Source organism: Vipera berus (genome assembly GCF_964194415.1).
Source record: "Vipera berus genome assembly, chromosome: 1".
NCBI classification, from domain to species: Eukaryota; Metazoa; Chordata; class Lepidosauria; order Squamata; family Viperidae; genus Vipera; species Vipera berus.
The window spans coordinates 264863340-264884823 of record NC_138202.1 but is presented as its reverse complement, the minus strand read 5'-3'; the positions used below and the strand labels follow the sequence as shown (position 1 = coordinate 264884823).

The 21484-nt window shown below is 39.9% G+C and overlaps 1 protein-coding gene across 1 annotated transcript in view; it reads right to left on the bottom strand.

Moving 5' to 3' along the window:
• Window positions 1–21484, bottom strand: part of TMEM200A (transmembrane protein 200A) — a gene marked incomplete at its 3' end in the record, with an annotated part of 42666 nt that overhangs the window by 4128 nt on the left and 17054 nt on the right. The window contains exon 2 of the mRNA XM_081315098.1: window positions 4718–4837. The remainder of the gene's footprint in view (window positions 1–4717; window positions 4838–21484) is intronic.

Sequence of the window (21484 nt, the reverse complement as noted above, 5' to 3'; positions counted from 1 at the left end):
CAAAGAGTTAGGATTTTTCTATATGTCTTTGCTGCCATATCATGATCATCTGGATTTCTGCAGCTGAGATATGGTCTTGTCATGCCAAAACATAGACCAAAAAACATTAATGTACATCTTTGAATGAGTTCACCTATGACACAGTCTCATGCTGATCCAGTATTGAATTATTGGCTGAAAGACATCTAATTGAGTCATTCCATGTAGATTCTGAATTTGCTTTGTCTTCAACCAGCCAACAAGGAATAGGACAACATGTAACAAAGACACAGGAAGCTTTGACATAGGGTAAATTTGTATGGTATCAGTTCAGCGATTACAATACAGGGAAAATGTAAAGACTGAGATTCTGCAGTCTGTAATTCTGCAATTGCAAGCTATAAGTAAGCCTTGATTCTCATGTATCCAGACCAAGGGCTCCAAAGGTTTCGGAGGCTAAATCCTATTGAGAGTGCTAGGCATGTTTAGCCTAAAGAAGACAAGAAGGGAGATGTGATATTAGTTTTTCAATACATACTGTATGTGAAGAGATGCCACAGGGGAAATAGTATGGATTTATTTTCCAAAGCAACCGGTAGATGGAAGCTCTACAGTGAGAGATTCAAACTTGAAATAAGAAGGAATTTCCTGTCTGTGAAAGCTGCTAAGCAATGGAACAACTTGCCTCCTAAAGTCATAGATGCGCCATCCGTTGATGTTTTCAAGGAAAAACTGGATAGCCATTTGTCCAGGATGGTATGAGGAGCCTGCACTGGGCAGTGTAGTCAATGAAATACAACAGGAAAAAGAAGAAAGAATGCTATGATGTCCTGACATACCCTTCTTTGTATTACGTAGTAATAACAAGGAAGGAAAGAAAGAAGACAAGAAAGAGATGGTGAAATTATTGTTTTTAACTGGAGGATAGTAATTTGAGGAAAGCTTTATTCTTGTTTCATATGTTTTTGTCTTAAACCAAGGACAGTTACATGAAAGAACACTAACTGAACATCATTTTTGTTTAGTATCCTTTTCCTCTGATATCCTCTTACTTAGCTCATTTCCTGGTTATATTTAATCCATAAGTTCCTTGTGTTGGGAATTTGCTTTTTGCTTTTACTTCCTTGTAAACGGCCATACATATTGATGATGGTATGAAAAAAAGAGTAATTATGTGTTTGAAATTAACTAATTTTTAATGCATTTACTATGGCTCAGATTGTCATGGTGTGACTTTCAAAGTGACTTCATTCTTTGGTTTAGTTCATCGCGTCCGCAGATAATCGCCCGGCCGCCCTGTTTAGGGTAACTCGCTCTCTCCTTAATCAGGAGGTGAGGGAGGAACCCTTGCAGGGTCGAGCCGAGGAGTTTAGTCGATTTCTGTCGGACAAAATCGCTCGGATCCGGACCGGTTTGGACTCCGACTGGGCAGAGTCTGACGAAGAGGATACGGGCGGCCTTGTCGATTCAATCTGGGAAGAGTTCGATCCTGTGACTCCTGAAGAAGTGGACAAGATCATGGGGAAGCTGAGCTCCACCACGTGTTTATTGGACCCGTGCCCCTCCTGGCTGACTTATGCAGCCCGGGATGGGACACGAGGCTGGCTCCAGGCAGTGATTACTGCTTCTTTGAGTCAGGGTAGTTTTCCCGCCGCCTTGAAGGAGGCGGTGGTGAGACCCCTCCTCAAGAAGCCTGCCCTGGACCCAGCAATTTTAAACAACTATCGTCCGGTCTCCAACCTTCGCTTTTTGGCGAAGGTTGTTGAGAGCGTGGTGGTGCAGCAGCTCCCTTTGTTCTTGGATGAAGCTGACTACCTAGACCCGTACCAATCGGGTTTCAGGCCCGGGTACAGCACGGAGACGGCATTGGTCGCGCTGGTGAATGATCTCTGGCGGGCTCGGGACAGGGGTTGTTCCTCTGTCCTAGTCCTTTTAGACCTCTCAGCGGCTTTCGATACCATCGACCACGGTATCCTGCTGCGACGTCTCAGGGGGTTAGGAGTGGGAGGCACAGTTCTCCAGTGGTTCTCCTCTTACCTTCTGGGACGTTCGCAGTCGGTGTTGGCAGGGGGGCAGAGATCGACCCTGAGACCTCTCATTTGTGGAGTTCCTCAGGGATCGGTTCTCTCGCCTCTCCTGTTCAACATCTATATGAAGCCGCTGGGTGAGATCATTCGTGGTTTTGGAGTTGGGTATCACCAATATGCTGATGATACCCAGCTTTTTATTTCGACCCCAAACCACCCCAGTGATGCCCTCGACGTGATGTCCCGTTGCCTGGAGGCGGTCCGGGTCTGGATGGGGAGGAACAGGCTTCGACTCAACCCTGACAAGACTGAGTGGCTGTTCGTGCCGGCATCCCGGGAAATTCCGATTATTCCATCATTGGCCATGGGGGGTGAGCTATTACCCCCCGTAGATAGGGCCCGCAACTTGGGGGTCCTTCTAGACTCACAGCTCTCTTTGGAAGAGCATATTGGAGCTGTGACTAGGGGGGCCTTTGCCCAGGTTCGCCTGGTGCGCCAGTTGCGGCCCTATCGAGACCGGGATGCCTTGCGCACAGTCACTCATGCGCTCGTGACCTCTCGTCTAGACTACTGTAATGCTCTCTACATGGGGCTGCCCTTGAGGTCCACCCGGAGACTCCAACTGGTGCAGAATGCAGCCGCGCGAGTTGTCTTGGGAGTTTCCCGATACTCCCATGTTACACCTTTGCTCCGCGAGCTGCATTGGCTACCGGTTGCTCTCCGGGTGAGGTTCAAGGTGTTAGTTATGACTTACAAAGCCCTTCATGGCATGGGGCCGGATTACCTACGGCAACACCTGCGGCCAGCGTCAACTTCCCTCCGTCCAGTGCGCTCCCACAGAGAGGGCCTCCTCAGGGTGCCGCCAATCAAAGAATGCCGATTGGTGACCCCCAGGGGGAGAGCGTTCTCTGTGGGTGCGCCAGACCTTTGGAACCGCCTACCGGTTGAGCTCCGGATGGCCCCCGACCTTCGCTCCTTCCGGCGCGATCTCAAAACATTCTTTTTCGAACAAGCTGGCCTGGTCTGATGGGATGGGGTTGGGTTTTTAAAACTAGTTTTAACTTTAATATGTATTGATTTTATGGGCATGATGTTTAATGGTTTTTTAATTTTTGTATTCGATTTTTATTGTGTATTGCCCTGTTCACCGCCCTGAGTCCTTCAGGAGAAGGGCGGTATAGAAATCAAATTATTAAATTAAATTAATTAAATTTATTGGTGCTTTTATCTTTCTTTGCGCCATTCACATTTGTGAAATCAAAAGTCAAAATTTCCTGAGTTATGTGATCTGACTACTTTAGAAGTACCAGAGGAATCTATGTTTGGTACACAGAAGATGATGTTATGCTAAAAACTAAGGAATACATTAAAAATACAGTAATAAGCACACCCATGCTAATAATACTGGGGGAACTTAACTTTTATGAGCCAGCCTTAATGGTCAGGATGAGGGCACCCACTCTTTCCAGTCCAATGAGATTGTATTACTTCAGCTCCAATTTATCTATGCCCAATATAGAATTAATTTTCATATCTGAATAAGATGAAAAGGAAGTGATGGCTTGGTTGCCAAAATTCATTAGCAGAAAGATGTTCCTGAATAAAAACAACTTTCTTCTCCTCCTCTCTCTTTCTTGCATCTAACTCAAAAAGATGAATCTCAGGATAAACAAATCTTAAGAAAACTATTTTCTCTGTGGGAAAATACATTTGCATTGAAAATACATTTGCATTTTCTCTGCATGTTAGACTATGCAGCTCTATATTTCCCTTGTGCCCAGCCAGCACAGTCAATTGCCCAGAATTATTCTAATATGTTCTATGTCCCGTGTATATAAATATTAGCTATTTCTCCCCATTTTCTTTTCTTTTGATTATTTTAATTTTAGATTGAAACAGGGAGACCATGAGTTGACTCAGACCAAGGTTGAATTAGCCTTCCATCCTTCTGAGGTCAGTAAAATGAGGACCCAGATTGTTGGGTGCAATATGCTGACTCTGTGAACTGCTTAGAGAAGGGCTGTAAAGCACTGTGAAGTGGTATATAAGTCTAAGTGCTATTGCTATTGAGATTCACTCTTTGGGCACAAACGACCTGTGTGACCTTGGGCCAATCTCTCTTTCAATCCTAGAAGAAGGCAGTGCCAAACCACTTTTGAACATCTTGCCAAAAAAATTGAAGAGACCAATCCAGGCAGTTGCCTAAAGTCAACATTGACTCGAAGGCACTCACAAAGAGGGGGGAAAAATACAAATATGCTATAATACCTTAACAGCAGGTTAGGAAAGCAAGAAATGTGTGACTATTTGAGTGTTCAGTACAAACATTGTCATAATAAAGAGCCTTAATATGAATGCCTACTCTGAAAGAATAATCCTTCTTTGCTAGCTAAAGTATTAGATAACTAAAAGCCTTGGGCATCTGTAACTAACTGATGAGATGATAGATCAGATGAGCAAATTTGAGCTGAACATTCTGCTAAGCAGTTCTTCTCTGGCTGCTACCGATAGCAGCCAACTGCTACTGATAGCCTCTTGCTAAGGCTGACAGAAAATTTGTTCAAGGAGACCAAATCATGTAACCTTGACCTGTGACCCCTTCTCTTTTTCAACTGAGCCATGTAAAATATTACCCTTTTCAAATCTTACAAGCCATTGCTGTTCTTTTTCCACTTTCTAACTCTTGCCACCCTCATTCTTGATGTACCTACCCCCACTCAGGAACTATTAAAAGACTGTCCTTTCAAACATCGCTTCTCTTCAGTACCATCTGTGGTGGCAATCGCATCTTGTTGCCTCTAGACAGTCGCTCATCACTATCCAGCAGTTATCTGTAAATGGGACACAGATAAAAAACAAAATGACAACCATTTGTATAAAGCACAAGCTCTCCTGTGGATTGCCCTACTAAGCTCTTTAAATCATACTTCTTTTGAGATTAATCTTTTTTGTTTCCCAATCCTGATTTCTCAATCTAGTAGATATGCGTTTACCACAATAAAAATCACAACAATGAATTAAGAAGGGAAGTGGGGGTAGGAATTAGTACACTGAGGCTGAGGACACTTTTTCATCCATCATGCTTTCATAAACTGGTTAGATTAATCAGAAAACTACATTTATTTTCCTTAAATAAGATAGCAGAAGCTATTCCTGAAGACCCACCTGCCTTTTAAGAGCATAATTGCTTTTTTTCTTATTCTAAAAAGCATTTCTAGTTTCAAGAGGTACAGCATTCATAGCAAATCAGCTGAGGAGGAGCAAAGAGGCAAAGAGAGTAACAACACAATATACTAGCTTAAAGGCAATTATAATTGCTCTTCCCAAGCAGGAATGCCAGTGTCTAAAGATATGCACAGGGTATAATACTAAGCTTTTTAGGAATATGGATGTGAATATTATTACAATAGTGTAAACGAAATTAAAGGTCAAACATATTTCTAACCATAAACTCCCTATTTGACTGCTATTTAACTCTTCCCATCTCAAGTTTTTTTCTTTTGTTTCTCCTTCTGCATAACAGATTTGCTAAGACTGATGTACAATTGGGACTAATGGATAAACAGCTGGAAAAAAAGTCATGGAACTTTGTTTTATATATATGATAACTGCAGTGAGATGATTATAGCTCAAAAGTGGAAAGGTCCATACTGCCCAAAAAGGAGGAATGGTTGGTGAAGATGATGGGACTTGCAGAGATGCCTAAATTGGCTTCTTTGATTAAAGTAAAGACAACTTCATTTGTTGCTGACTGGAAACACCTTAAGGACTTTTATATGAAAGAGGGAAAAATGAACTTTTGATTTGTGGTTTCATGATTAGAAGACATTAATAATACTGTAGAAAAAATTCTAGCTTCACATGCTAGTAAAGTTATGCTTAAAATCCTACAAGCTAGACTCCAGCAGTATGTGGATCGAGAACTACCAGAAGTACAGGCAGGATTTTCAAGAGGCAGAGGAACTAGAGATCAAATTGCCAACATACTCTGGATCATGGAGAAAGCTAGGGAGTTCCAGAAAAACATCTACTTCTGCTTCATTGACTATGCTAAAGCATTTGATTGTGTGGATCACAACAAACTGTGGCAAGTCCTTAAAAAGATGGGAGTACCAGACCATCTTATTTATCTCTTGAGAAACCTATATGTGGGTCAAGAAGCAACAGTGAGAACTGGACACAGAACCACTGATTGGTTCAAAATAGGGAAAGGAGTCCAGCAAGGCTGTATACTGTCGCCCAGCCAGTTTAACTTATATGCAGAGCACATCATGAGAAAGGCAGGGCTAGATGAATCAAAAGTTGGAATTAAGATTGCCAGGAGAAATATCAACAACCTAAGATATGCAGATAATATTCTAATGGCAGAAAGTTAAGAGGAACTAAAGAGCCTCTTGTTGCAGGTGAAGAAAGCTTGAAACTTAACATTAAGAAAACCAAGATCATGGCATCCGGCCCTCTCAATTCCTGGCAAATAGATGGGGAAGAAATGGAGGTAGTGACAGATTTTATTTTCCTGGGCTCCAGGATCACTGCAGATGGGGACTGCAGCCAAGAAATTAAAAGACGCTTGCTCCTGGGGAGGAAAGCCATGACAAATCTAGACAGCACACTAAAAAGCAGAGACATCACCCTGTCAACAAAAGTGTGTATAGTCAAGGCTATGGTCTTCCCAGTTGCAATGTATGGCTGTGAAAGTTGGACCATAAGAAAGGCTGAGCGCCAAAGAATTGAGGCCTTTGAACTCTGGTGCTGGAGAAGACTCCTGTGAGTCCCTTGGACTGCAAGGCGTTCAAACCGGTCAGTCCTAGATTGCTCTTTAGAAGGCCAGATCCTGAAGCTAAAACTCAAATACTTTGGCCACCTAATGAGAAGGAAGGACTCACTGAAGAAGAGCCTAATGGTGGGAAAGGTTGAGGGCAAGAGAAGGGGACGACAGAGAATGCGGTGGCTGGATGGAGTCACTGAAGCAGTAGACATGAGCTTAAATGACTCCAGAAGATGGTAGAGGACAGGAAGGCCTGGAGGAACATTGTCCATAGGGTCGCGATGGGTCGGGCACGACTTTGCAACTAACCACAACAACAACAGAAAAAAGAAAGCTTTTTTGTAACCACAAAGTAAGGAATAATTTTGTAATCATACTACAGTATATTTGCTACAAAGGAAATCAGAAAGCTTTTCTATTTCTTTTTATCTTGTCTTTTTTGCACTTTTCTATTTCTCCCTTTCCCTTTTCTTTCTTTATTTGTCATTGGTTTTTGTTACTTTTTAATCTTTTAAAAAAACTTTTAAAATGCATAAATACAGTAACACATTTGTAGAGGCAAATAAAATCTTTGTCTTTGCTTCAGCAATCTTTTAACTATTCCTCTTGTAATTCTACTATTACCGGTATTCACTAAATCCCATTGAATGATTAGTGTGCCTAATTAAAACCCATCACTTTCACTGTTCAGTGCTTCATCTCTTTGAGTATCTTCCTTCAACCTCAATTGTTAATCCCATGCATCTATCATCTACTGTATAATAAACTTGTCATCACAAACCCAAAATTTGAATGGAGGAGACATATCTAATATTAGTATTCTAATGCATGTATTCTGTATGCTAGATAGAGACAGAGATTTCAGCCTTCCCAATGTGATACCTTCCAGATGTTTTGGATAATAGCTACTTTCATTCTGAATGTGAGGACTGCAAAATTATGGATTTGTAATCTGACACACTTGCAAATTTGAAAAAAAAGTCTATGTTTCCAACTATTAGGAAAAACATGTTCAGGAAGGCAAAAAAGGTAGAATGGAAAAATGTAGAAATGTAAAGTGAAACCTGCAAGAGTGCTATAATTACACATAAATTACATATTTATATTCTATTTTCTAAGGATTGAACACGTCACCCATGATTTCTATTTTTGTTTTTATTATTAGATTAATTTTACCACGTGTCTTATGCTGAAAGCTGATGATTCTTCAAGGTTACAGAGTATGGGTGAACTGAGATTTGAGCGGATATTCAAGATTGAAAATATAGCAGTACTTGTCCTTTTTAAATAAAGTAAATAATCCATGAATTTAAACAGTAATGCACATTAGTCAAATTATGCATTTGATTGTTCATTATCTATCATGAAATGAAAAGTTTATTTAATCCAGCATTCTGTTTCCACATAGGGGGGCAAGTGGATGCTAGTAGAAATACATACTTCTACTACTATTTCCATCCAAGCAAGCAGTGCTAAAAGACATAATAAGCTATTGCCATCAAGACTACTAAATGATAGTCTTTTCCTCTGTGTTTATCTTAATCCCTATCAGTTTATTTCAGCAAAGTCTACACTCTGCGTGATATGCTGGGTGAAGATCTTCTTTTTCTTTGTCTCTAAACTTTTTTTCCAATCAACTTAATTAGAAGATGGCTATGAGAATCAGGCACATTACTGTGGTTGCCCAATTACAGACAGTCCTCAATTTACAATCACAATTGAGCCCAACATTTCTATTGCTAAGTGAGACAGCTGTTAAGTGAATTTTGGCCCATTTTATGACCTTTCATGACACAGTTATTAAGCAAATCATTGCAATTCTTAAATTAGTAACACCAGGGCTTTTTTTGTCATAGAACACTCAGAACGGAGTTCCGGCACCTTTTTTGGATGGAACCTTGTAGGGTAGGCAAGGTGAGTTGTATGATGTGTGAGTTCCGGCACCTTTTTCTTTTACAAAAAAAGCACTGAGTAACACAGTGTTGAAGTGAATCTGTCTTCTCCGTTGACTTTACTTGTTGGAAGGTTGCAAAAGGGGAGCATATGACCCTGTGACACTGGGCCCATCATAGATATGAGTCAGTTGCCAAGCATCTGAATTTTAATCACATGACCATGGGGATGCTGCAATGATCATAAGTGTGAAAAATGGCCATAAGTCACTTTTTCAGTGCCGTTGTAACTTTGAACAGTCACTAAACTAACTGTTGTAAGTCAAGGACTACAAGGATCTCCAAGGATTTTCCAAGGATCTCCTTTGCTGTTTGAGATGTGAAGAATGCCAAACCTGTAGTGTAAGCTTTGACATAGGCTTAAGGCTTTAAAAAAACCTCTCCAGAAACAGTTAGGAAAAAATAGCAATCCTGTTCCCGGCTACTCATGTAGCCCTGGAGCCCTCCAAGATATATTACATGTGGTCATTGAAAGGTTTTACTCTTAAGTTTGAAAACTTTTGACAGCTTCATTTTCAGCAGATCAAGAAGGCTCAAATGATTACAGCATCAAGGAAAATCCAGGAAAGAAATTTGCTTTAAATGAATTGCTTCATTAATTCTATAAGCAGGAAATTATTTCACCTTTGAGGGCTGTATCTGATGCCAAACCAGATATAATAATAATAATAATTTTATTTATATAATAATAATAATAATTTTATTTATATACCGCCCTTCTCCCGAAGGACTCAGGGCGGTGAACAGGGCAGACATATAAAAAATACAAAAATACAAAAGTTAAAAAAAATTAAACATATGCCCAAGCTAAAAACAGTAAATACATATATTAAAAATGACAATAAAAAACCCAACCCATCCCCCATCAGGCCAAGCCGGCTTGTTCAAATAAATGTGTCTTCAGCTCGCGACGGAAGGAGCGAAGGTCGGGCACCATCCGGAGCTCAACCGGCAACCGATTCCATAGTTCCGGGGCGCCCACAGAGAAGGATATAATCTGCATGCTTATCCATATAAACTATATGGAGATGATACAGTTGTAGCAAGGAACAGAACACTTCTTCCCATGCTACATAGAAGCCCTTGTAGAGCTACAGGTGACTTTTATGATACAGATGGTCTATTTCTAAACCACGTTCTTCTGAATCATGCTGAGGACCTATTTTAGTAGATGATGGGGCCAGAAATAAATGTAATGTAATTTCATTTACATTTAAGTATCATAAAAATGCTGGCGGATGACACCCAGGGGGAGGGCCTTCTCTGTGGGGGCGCCTGCCCTCTGGAACCAGCTGCCTGTGGAGCTTAGGACTGCCCCCGACCTTCATTCCGCCGAGACCTGAAGACCTGGCTCTTCGAGCTTTCCTGCTCAGGCTGAGTTTTAATTGGGGTTTTAACTGGGGTTTTACATGTTGCAGGGACTTAGTTTAATCTTTTTTAAATTGGTCTTAATTTTTGTATTAATGTTTTAAAAATTATACCCTGTAAACCGCCCTGAGTCCTTCGGGAAAGGGTGGTATATAAATTAAATTAAATTAAATTAAATTAAATTAAATTAAATTAAATTAATTAAATTAAATTAAATTAAATTAAATTAAATTAAAAAAGAAATAACCTGATTACTTTCAAGTGTGTGTGTATAATTTATTTGTATCCTGCCTTATTATTTTTACAAATTACTCAAGGCAGCAAACATATACAACACACCTTCTTCTTATTTTCCCTACAACAACAAACCTGTGAGGTGGCTTGGGCTGAGAAAGAGTGACTGACCCAGGGTCACCTCAACTGGCTTTCATGTGAGACTACAGCTCACTTTCTAGCCTGGTGTCTTAACTGCAAGACCAAACAATTTATCCTCTTTCCTTTTAAATATAACAAATTAAAACAGACATGTCAAAAACAAGGCCTGGGGGCTGGATGTGGCCCGCAAAGTGGTTTCATGTGGCCCGCAAAGCCATCCTGGAAACAGTGAGGGAACGGCCCCCTCTGCCTTGGCCCTGGCCCAGAGACCCTCCTTCTGCCAGAGACCCTCAGATCTGTCCCACTCCTGCCCAGGCCCCCATAGGCACCCTTGATGCAAACGATGTAGAGCTGGCCATGCCCACCCAGTAGGCCATACACACTCTAGCCACGCCCACCCAGTAGGCCACACCCACCATGGCCATACCCACCCGGCCCCCTGAGGGCAACCACAATGCTGATGTGGCCCTTAATGAAATTGAGTTTGACACCCCTGAATTAAAAGCTGATATTGAAAAAGTACCAGTTCCCCAAAATATCTTGGAGAGTACTCAAACCTTTTGACTATTTTATGCAATCCTGGGGCTTCGAGTTGTATATATCTAATCTGTCCTTTAAATTGAGCACTTAAAACTTCCCCTCACAGAAGAGTATGAAATTTACAGAATCAGACCTCTTTTTCCCACAAGCTTCAGGGCACGCAGTCAGAAATAAATCAGCAGATTTGAAATCACAGTTTAAAATGGAGATAGGTGTGATATTAAAAATTGAGGCTTGCATGCAAATTGAAGTGAGTTGGATATTCTTCAAGTAAAACATTCATAGGACAGAACTGCACAATTCATTTTACTTGTAAGTAAGTCCTGTTGTACACTTCTTATTTCTGCGGGTTCTCACAAACCACTAGGAAAAGCCTCAAGCCAAATTTATTTCTCTTCAGGGAAGAGACATTGAAACAATATTGTGAAATACCTTGCACACCATCAAGTCACAGATTCATTTTCAAATGTCCAAAATGAATATGCAAACAAACAAACCCTCCCCACCCCGCCGGAAAAAAAATATCTATATTTCTGCAAAGAGCAATATGGTGGTCTGATTCTTTTCCATTTTCAGAGCAATTTTCTGAGGCAAAATTTTCAATAACATAAGTTATGTTTACAGTTGTGATTTTGACTGACTTCAAAGTTGCGAACTGATATTGGCAAGCAGTGCTCATAAGAAAAAAATTAGGCATTGTTCTGTACCAGCCTGCTACCGGCCCTGCAGAAAAGGCAGGGACAACCCCTTTACAAACGGCAAGAGGCTGGAATTACGCCTGCCAAATTTATAGCTACAAAAACAAACAAGACACGAACCAAGAAACAGGAGCTTTAAGAAACACGAACTATCCAAGCGGTTGCCTTCAGCAAACCAGCCCTCCCCACACATTCCCCTTATATAGAGTTCAGGGCGTGGCTTCTCTCTGCCTCCTTCCGAGAAGCCCCATTGCCTTCCTCTGTTTACTCCTAATTGACTGCCTCCTGCGTCGGGCGTCCTTGAACAGGGCCAGCTGTGGGTCATCTTCATCCACGCTGTCAGGCTCACACAGCTGGGTCTCCGTGGTGACCAAGTGGGAGGGGCCTGGCTGAGGGCTCTCATCAGCAAGATCTTCAACCCCCTCAGCAAGGTCTTCAACACCCCCCTCCTCCTCCTCTGAGTCGTCCGACCCAACTGCCGAACCCACAGGCTGACCCTGAATCACAACAGGCATGCTATTGCTGATACCATAGATGTTAAATTATATTGCCTGGGCTTTCTGAATAGGAAAGTCCTGTTTTTGGAAATGTAACCAAGCAGGAGAAAAGCTTTCCTGCTGGTTACTTTGAATAGATTCCTCTATTGCTTTTTGCTCTTGAAGAGTTCTAAGTGAGAAGCACTGAAGCAGGCATGTACTTTCACATCTCTTTAATCTACCCTTCCTGCAAATAAGTGAAACTCTTCTCAAAAGGCAGAAAAATAGATCCTTTCAGCTCTTAAATCTTTTTTATCCATCAAGAGTTCCAGGGTAAAGCATATTGAACTGGATACTGAAAGGATTATACATAAACCCTGCACTCTCCATCTATGCATTATGTTATATCCATTTATTTTATTTTTTACTTAAAGCATCCTCATAAAACCTACTGTCCTAGTAGCTTCAGCCTGGAAGTATTTTCCAAAGGAAAATCAGTATACTGGAAGTAAAAAAGTGGAAAACTGTAGCAAAAAATGCAGAGATAAAATACAACTTTCTGTTGTATTACTACTTTAAAGGTCCAGACTTGATTTAATCCAAGCCAGTTGAGACATTAATGTTTTTTGGCTTTGGCAACTCTAAGACATGTGGACTTGAACTCCCAGAATTCTGGGAGAATGCTAGCTGTGGAGTTCTGGGAGAGGAAGTCCACACTTCTGAAAGATTTTGCTGAAATTGAAAAACATTTCATGATAAAAAAACTCATTCCCTCACTGTCTTTCCCCGCCACTTCTACAGCTGCATACAGTGCCTGCTTCTGTAGCAATATCTGAATGTGGGGGACTTTAAAATGTAACCCATTGTAAAATTAGCAACTTCATTTCAGTGTTATCATTTCAGAAGTTTGTAATAAGAACAATCTGAAAATGTAAACTTGTGCTGTTTTATGTAAGGTCAAGGTAGTTTGAGCAGAAGCAAGTATTTTGAAAAGGATTTTGCTCTGTGACTGCTTTGATGAGGCCACTGTTAAGCCTTGAAATATGTTGTTGGATTATCACTGGGCAGTTATTTCCATGCCACCAGTCTGAGACAGTACCCATTTTAAGAAGCTTTTGAAACAGCCTTTTCCAACTTCATGCTCTGAATAGATAAATTAATTGGCATGTGTGGTCTAGGTAGTTCTTTTTTATAGATACATACTATGTTATTTTTGGGTTTTTTCTGGCACATGATAAAAGCAGAACTATTATATACATCTACAACCTTCCACCCACAAGTTCTGTAATATAATAATAATAATAATAATAATAATAATAATAATAATAATAATAATAATAATAATAATAATAATAATAAGAAGAAGAAGAAGAAGAAGAAGAAGAAGAAGAAGAAGAAGAAGAAGAAGACGACGAAGACGACGAAGAAGAAGAAAAAGAAGTTGGAAGGGACCTTGGAGGTCATCTAGTCCAACCCCCTGCTCAGGCAAGTATATCTAATGTACAAAGAAGAGTTGCCTCAAACTGCAAGAAAGGCTGCAAATAAAATTAAATAAGTAAGTGTCAAATGAAGCCTTATTTTACTATTTAATGAAAAGAATCTAGACCATGGCCAGACAGTAACAGAAATGTAGTTTTTTTTTCTGTCTCTTCACTGTAATCTAGTGGTAGTCTGGATTTTGGGAGCTTAAAACTAGTAACTATAACTATATAACTATATAACTATAACAGGACAGAGCTGCATCCTTTACAAAAACAACAGCTGAAACAATATGGCAGATCTTTTCATAAGTCTTGTAACCACAGGACCTTGCTGGACTATTGTTGTTGTTGTTGTTGTTAGCTGCGAAGTCGTGTCCGACCCATCGCGACCCTATGGACAACATTCCTCCAGGCCTTTCTGTCCTCTACCATCTTCTGGAGTCCATTTAAGCTCACGCCTACTGCTTCAGTGACTCCATCCAGCCACCTCATTCTCTGTCGTCCCCTTCTTCTATTGCCCTCGATCTTTCCCAGCATTAGGCTTTTCTCCAGTGAGTCCTTCCTTCTCATTAGGTGGCCAAAGTATTTGAGTTTTAGCTTCAGGATCTGGCCTTCTAAAGAGCAGTCAGGATTGATCTCCTCTAGGACTGACCGGTTTGATCGCCTTGCAGTCCAAGGGACTCGCAGGAGTCTTCTCCAGCACCATAGTTCAAAGGCCTCAATTCTTTGGCGCTCAGCCTTTCTTATGGTCCAACTTTCACTGCCATACATTGCAACTGGGAAGACCATAGCCTTGAAAACCCTATGCTGGACTATTACGGAACATTTAATGCATTAAAACTGTCAGCCAACTGATGCATTTTCCACTAGGCAAAGGTTAATGTTTGATATGTATAAATCAGATCAATTTGTCTTATTAATTTTGATGATCTCTACATTTTCAAGAAACGTTGTCAGCAGGGTAGGAAGGGACGATGAAACTCTACTATAACATGGCAGCATAGCATGTCCCCCAATCAGCCTTCTGAATATTATTCATCTCTTTATCAAAGTAACAGCATGCAAGGATGAATTTAAAATGAGCACATCTGCAAATAGTTTGGCATGAAATCCACTGCCTTGCTAAGGGCCATATCTTCTGTCTGAACATCTGCTCTGGTGGGGAGAAGAATAGCACACCAAATATGGAGCTTAATATTTTCTTATGAAACTCTTGCTACAATAAAGATTTTAATAACAGATAAAAATTAATATGTCCAGCTGCACTGCTTTTCTGCAACAGTTGTCAAATAACAATTTTCATCTTGTTTACAGAGATGCTAATACCAGATTGTGCCAAGGACCAATCATGTTTAGTCCCTTTTGGAGTAAGCAATGATATGCAAAGCACAGAGAATAGGCCAGGGAAATTAAATACGTGAGATAAGGAAAGAAAGAGAAAGATAAATCTACTTTACAACAACACAATTTATTATGCCTCTCCACACTTCTCTGTTTTTGCAAGGCATCCCTATTTCCACCATATCCGGACTACTTCATGAATTGTCATTTGTCCTTTTTAAACTTCTCACTTATCTCTTTTGAGAATCTCATCAACTCATTGAACTGCAACTGTTTTGCTCTTCCTCTTCGTCATGGCTGATTCATTCTGCCTTTATATACTGCCACTTCCCATTTAGCAGCTAACTTGTTTAGCAACTATTCACAACTGCAGTGGCAATTTTTTTTATAAATCATTTACAAGCACTTAACATCCAAATTTCTGCACTTAACAATGGCAACAACCAGCAATCTCCTCTCTCTCTCTCTCTCTCTCTCTCTCTCTCTCTCTCTCTCTCTCTCTCTTGTGTTTGCTTAATAATCATTTCATTTAACAACCAGTTTGGAATGGATTGTGGTTATTAAATGAGGAGGGGGTAAACTTGTTTTGCAACTCACTCCTCATTCATTCCCTCTATATGACTAAGCCAGTTGAAGATGCTTCTTTCACACTTTCTATTACTTTTCTATTTAATTCATATGCATTTCCCAGTCTTTTTTTAAAGATTTCATTTTTTGTCTTACATTTCTTTAAGTATCCTGTCCTCACTCCATTCGATTTACTTGTATATTTCTCCTGATATACCCATCACTCACTTCCATCCAATAAGGCATGGGCAAAATTTATTTATTGACATGGCCACTTCTCCTGACAAACATTAATTCCTCACAGCTGACCACCAGGACATAAGAATGTCTTAAGGATAAATAAGAAAAATATTTTCAAGAAGCATGAACAAATTTATTTATACTATCTGGTATTCTATATTTTTAACACAGGTAGCACCTAAAAGCCATTCAGAACAGGACAAAAGTAAACAGGATAGCTCTCCCCCACCAAAACCAATCAACTAATTCAGCAGTGACATACATCGAAAAAGCTTTGATGATTCAACGTAATGCAAAGCTGGCCAGTGCCAAGATATGGGTACACATATGGAATAAACAGCATCCCTGGATAATTTGTATTTTATAACATTGGTCTACCTTAGTTAGTAAGAAACTGGATAAATTGATAAAAACTGACAAAACAAATAAAATAAAAGAGCCTTGGTGGAGCAGTGGGCTAATGCCTCCTTAAGTAACACCAGCTGCCTGCAATTAGTGCAGGTTCGAGTCCCACCAGGTTCAAGGTTGACTCAGCCTTCCATCCTTCCGAGGTAGGTAAAATGAGGACCCAGATAGTTGGGGGCAATAAGCTGACTTTGTAATAATGCCGCTTGGGGCCCCCCGAAAGCCCTAATAAGCAGGCATATACATAGAATGAAGGCTATTGCTAAGCACATTGATTTGTGCTTTAGATTGTAAGCCGCCCTGAGTCTTCGGAGAAGGGCGGGATATAAATGGGATTTAAAAAAATGAATTTGAACGGTTTTACTTTCTTGATTAATGAAGCTTCAAGTAGTTTTGAACATATAAATTCAGTAGATGGGATTCTACTGAAATAGGCAGTGGAAACCTACCTATTACAATCTATTATACAGTAATGGATGGAAACCTATCAAAAAAAGATCCAACTTAGATCTAAGGAGAAATTTCCTGACGGTGAGAACAATTAAGCACTGGAATGGCTTGACTCTAGAAGTTGTGAGAGCAACATGACTGGAGGTTTTTAAGACATTTGTCCAGAATGATATAGGGTCTTCTGCTTGGGCAGGGGATTGAACTAGAAGACTAGATGACCTCAAAGGTCCCTTCCTACTCTGTTATTCTGTAAATAAGGCTTCTATGGAGGTTTTGTAACTTCTGAAGTTCTTTTCGACTTACACAACATATGTGTTTAGTTGGTCTAGCTGTCTGGGGATAAGTGTTCCAAACAGAATGCTCCATGGTTAATGAAAATATAATATTTTTCTTACTTATCTCTATCACCCACAGCATTAATGTTATTTTTTTTAGCCCCATCGAGCTCTCTCTTCATTGTGGCCCCTAATGAATAATTTTCTCCATATTCATGAATTTTTGCCTTTTGTCTCTGCTTCTCTAGAATGTCAAGTCTTGCACAATCTTTCATTAAACAAGACAATGTCTATTTTGCTGTAGACAGGGTTCTGGACATAGACAGGCAATTTCTGCTCAGAGGAAGATGCACAGCAACAAAATCTAATCATTAATCTTTTCACTGGCCTTTCTGTTCTGCACTGAATACATCCCTAAAAATAAATGCTAAGTAAACAAACTGTAAAGAAGCAGTAATTCTTGTCTTCTAAATTTCAGCAAACGGGATTTTTCCTCACTTATCTTTAACATATTCCATGTAGAGATTATTGGGTAGCCAAAATAATAAAAGAATCAAGGTGTGCACAAGATAGAAAAACAATTAGGTGCTCTTTCCCATTAAATCTGTAGAGCCGCATGCATTTGGCTGCTCACATTAATGAACTGTGGTTTCAAAAATCACCAACAACTGGGCAGCTGTGATAGCAGAGATGGTACAGAAGGTATATAACATAGAGGCAGGCTGATTTAACATGGCAGAAGGTTGCTAACTCATAGCAGCTACTCATCTTTACATTACTACTTTGAATTTCTGCTTCTTTAATCTGGGGGCAGAATGGGGAGAAACAGAACCAAGTTTCCAGAGCTGAACTGGCCAAGTGAAAATCACTTTTTTATATACCGGTATTACATGGGAGGAAAAGTAAAAGAAAAGTATAATAATGGGGGGGGGGAAGATTGAAAGGTGACATCTGGCTTCCAGTAAATGTGACGCATAGGTGTGGAAACAGTTCTAGCTGTTGAAATATCTTTGAATCATAGCAGGGGCTAGCCAGGTCTGTAGCAGGAGCAAACCGAGGTCTGTCAGGCCCATCATTTCATTCTTAAAACTGCCAGCCAGAAGCTTCTGAAACTCTTGTGAAAGTGTTCCTGTTTGCCCTCAATGCAGGCTTGTCATTAAGGGGGTTGCCTGGTTACCACAGGTAAGTAGAAAATGCCCTTAGGGTATCCTGATTTGACACTAATTGCCCAGCTGTAAAATCAGTGCTTTTTTTGTAAAAGAAAAAGGTGCCGGAACTCACACATGTCATACAACCCGCCTTGCCTACCCTACAAGGTTCCATCCAAAAAAGGTGCCGGAACTCCGTTCTGAGCGTTCTATGACAAAAAAAGCCCTGTGTAAAATTAACCCTTTTTATTATGAACATTAACATCGTAATTTAAAAATTGTCAGTTCAGTGTTGTTTGACTTTCAGCAGTTATTGAACTATGAACTATGATGCTAGTACCAGCCCCTTCTGATTATTGCTGTCTATTTATCTGATATCTTTTCCTTCCCTTCTGGAACAATAAATTAAGGCAATAATAACCAAAGAATGCAAGTTTTTTTTCCCTTTGGGAGGAGTGATTGTATCCTTCTAGTTACATTTTCCTTGTCCTAAGGCTGTCACAAAGAAAGTAATTAGAGTGAGCACTAATAGCTGTTCCCTTTGCTACACCTGTCTTAAGAGAAAATAGCCTGGAAACGGCTTGGGCATGTTTTCTTTGGTTTACTGAAGCCTGGATATTGTTCTTTGTTGAATTAACTGATGTGCAGAGAATAAGTTTCTTCATCTGGTGAGCAGATTATGAAATCTGACCAAGTCTAATTTAAATGAAATCTCATCGCTACATACTGAAAAGCAACAACGCCATTAACTGAATCATAAAACAAAGGACGGCAAGTCTAAAGGACTGACATCTGTCCTTGTATGTTTTGCAGGTTCTTTCTGAAATAAATTCTCACTCTGCCTGTGGCACATTCTGGTCTACAGTAAACAGAAACACAAATGGAACTTTTAGTCATTTTGGAAAAATAAATTACAGTTCTTGTATTTTTCCAGAATCCCTGCCAAGTCTAAGGAAATGGCCAGACCACATTTAAAGAGGCAAAAGCTTTGAGAAAACACAAAAAGAATGGCTCCTAGAATTTTCTCTTTCACAAAATTAAAAGGAAGCTTAAAGATTATCTAGTAGTCCAACTGCCCAGCTGGTATAAGAAATTCACTCTCTAAGATGTAAGCCATGTATAGACTCCTTGATTTTTCTACTTTACCCTAAAGAAGGATTCTGCTGCTATAAACTGCCCACAATCACTCAGGTGAGATGGTGGTGTATACATTTAATAAATAAATCTGAAGAAAGTAAAAAAACAACACCTCCTCTCAACGAACCAAATTAAATGCAATATACAACATTTTTCTTCATACATTTTTTTTCTTACATTTAAATGTCAAACTGCCGGCCCGGGGGCTGGATGCGTCACACCGAAACCATGCCCACTCCATTGCCAGCAATGGGGAAAAAGTCTCAATACATTGCATGATGTCACATGACATTATGAGTTTGATATGCCTGCTCCAGACCAAAGATTGTAGAAGACAGGAGAAAATTTGTAGAAGACAGGAGAAAATTTGGAACAGAATTGGAATGAAAGATACAGCACAGTGGGCTGATGATGATTGGGGCTTTCAAATGCCAAATTCCAGAAGGACTTGAAGGAGTTACAAAGAACTAAGGCAGCAACAGCCCCAGTGCACTCAGCCACCTGCTGCAATCCCAACACTTGTCCATCATTGGCAGAAATGTGAAGTGGATGGCTATTATGTGAAGATGTACATAATTCGTCTCCAGGATTATTTCCCTGTTTCCTTTATTAAAGCATCTTTAAAGTTCTGTCAAAGTCACTCTACGTTTTCTCTCCTTTTTAATGTAGTCATTTCTTGCTCTGCTTGAGCACTGCCTGGTTTATTGAAAGCCTAAGGAAGATTAAAGAAATAATTTGGAAAACATGACCGACAGGCTAATTTTTTAGTTACCTGAGGAAAAGATACATGACTCTTATGCACTTTTTGTACAAAAACAACAAAAAGAAACCTGTGATTTATGGTTTTGATGATTAGACAGAATAGATTATAGAAAGAAGAGTAATATGATGTAACTTTAGAGAGGTCAAAATATATTTGTACTTATAACTGCTGTGAAGAATATCCAAAGCTACTTCTTTGTATCTTTTTTCTTCCTTTTCTATTTTCCTTTTTTATTTTTTATTATCCTTTCTTATTTTCCTTTTGAGTACTTTATTTTCCTTTTTTCTTCCTTACTATTAGTTTGTGTTAGCTTTTACCTTGTTTAAAAGTTTTAATAAAAATTACATATACACAAAAAAGATGAAGAAACTCAGTTTTCACCCGAACAATCTGAATGGTAAGCTGGACTATAGGCATAAAAGTAATATTGATGCTAAAATGTCTATAAGTTTATCCCTTTCAGCAAATCTTGTAAAAGTCAACACTGTGGGAATCTTGTCTTTGATGAGCAGGCAAAAATAGCCTGACAGATACATTCTTTGCAACTGTCCTTTTCTTTTAAACATATTATATCATGTCTTTCAATTATCATCATTTTTGGAGCAATTGTTCCTTTATACATCTTTCTTTTCATCTACAACCCTTTTCAACTAAACATTCCACCAAATGTCCTTCTTCATACTTCCTGTTGCTGTAACTCCATAAGCTTCTGGGGCACCTTACAATTTAATTCTTTTCACTTTGTTCCAAGCAGTCTCTGCATCTTATATCTATTTTCCATTTATCCTGTTTCTAGCTTCTGTTTACTTGATGCAAGTTGATACAGAAAGCTAAGCCATTCTGTTTTGGAATCCATTGTATTCTTCTTAAAATATATATTTTCTTTCATATTTGCTTCTTCTCTCTGAATATTCTACATGGCAAGAATGGTATAGGGCAGGGGTCAGCAACCTGAAACAGTGAAAGAGCCACTCGGAACCGGTTCCCTCACAAAAGGAAAAACTGGGAGCCAGAAAAATTGTGTGCGCATGCGCGTACATGCGCGCATGCGCAGAACAGGGTTTGACTGAAGAGTGGAGCCAAGGCGAGATATGCACCTACCCTGCATATTTGAATTGATTGGTTGAACTTTTTTACTCCCACTTTTTTTGGGGGGGACTGCACATGGCAGAGGACTGGGAGCCGCAGGAGACGGCTGAAAGAGCCGCATGCGGCTCCGGAGCCGCGGGTTGCAGACCTGTGGTATAGGGCAAGGGTAGGCAACCTTGGCTCTTTTATGACTTGTGGACTTCAACTCCCAGAATTCCTGAGCCACGCTGGCTCAGGAATTCTGGGAGTTGAAGTCCACAAGTCATAAAAGGGCCAAGGTTGCCTACCCTTGGTATAGGGTCTTTTACAGTGTATTCAAGATCATCCTTGTTTAGCAACTGTCTCATTTTGTGTCCACCAGTTAGGATGGTGATGAAAAAGAAACTTTAAAGCAAAGGAAAGCTG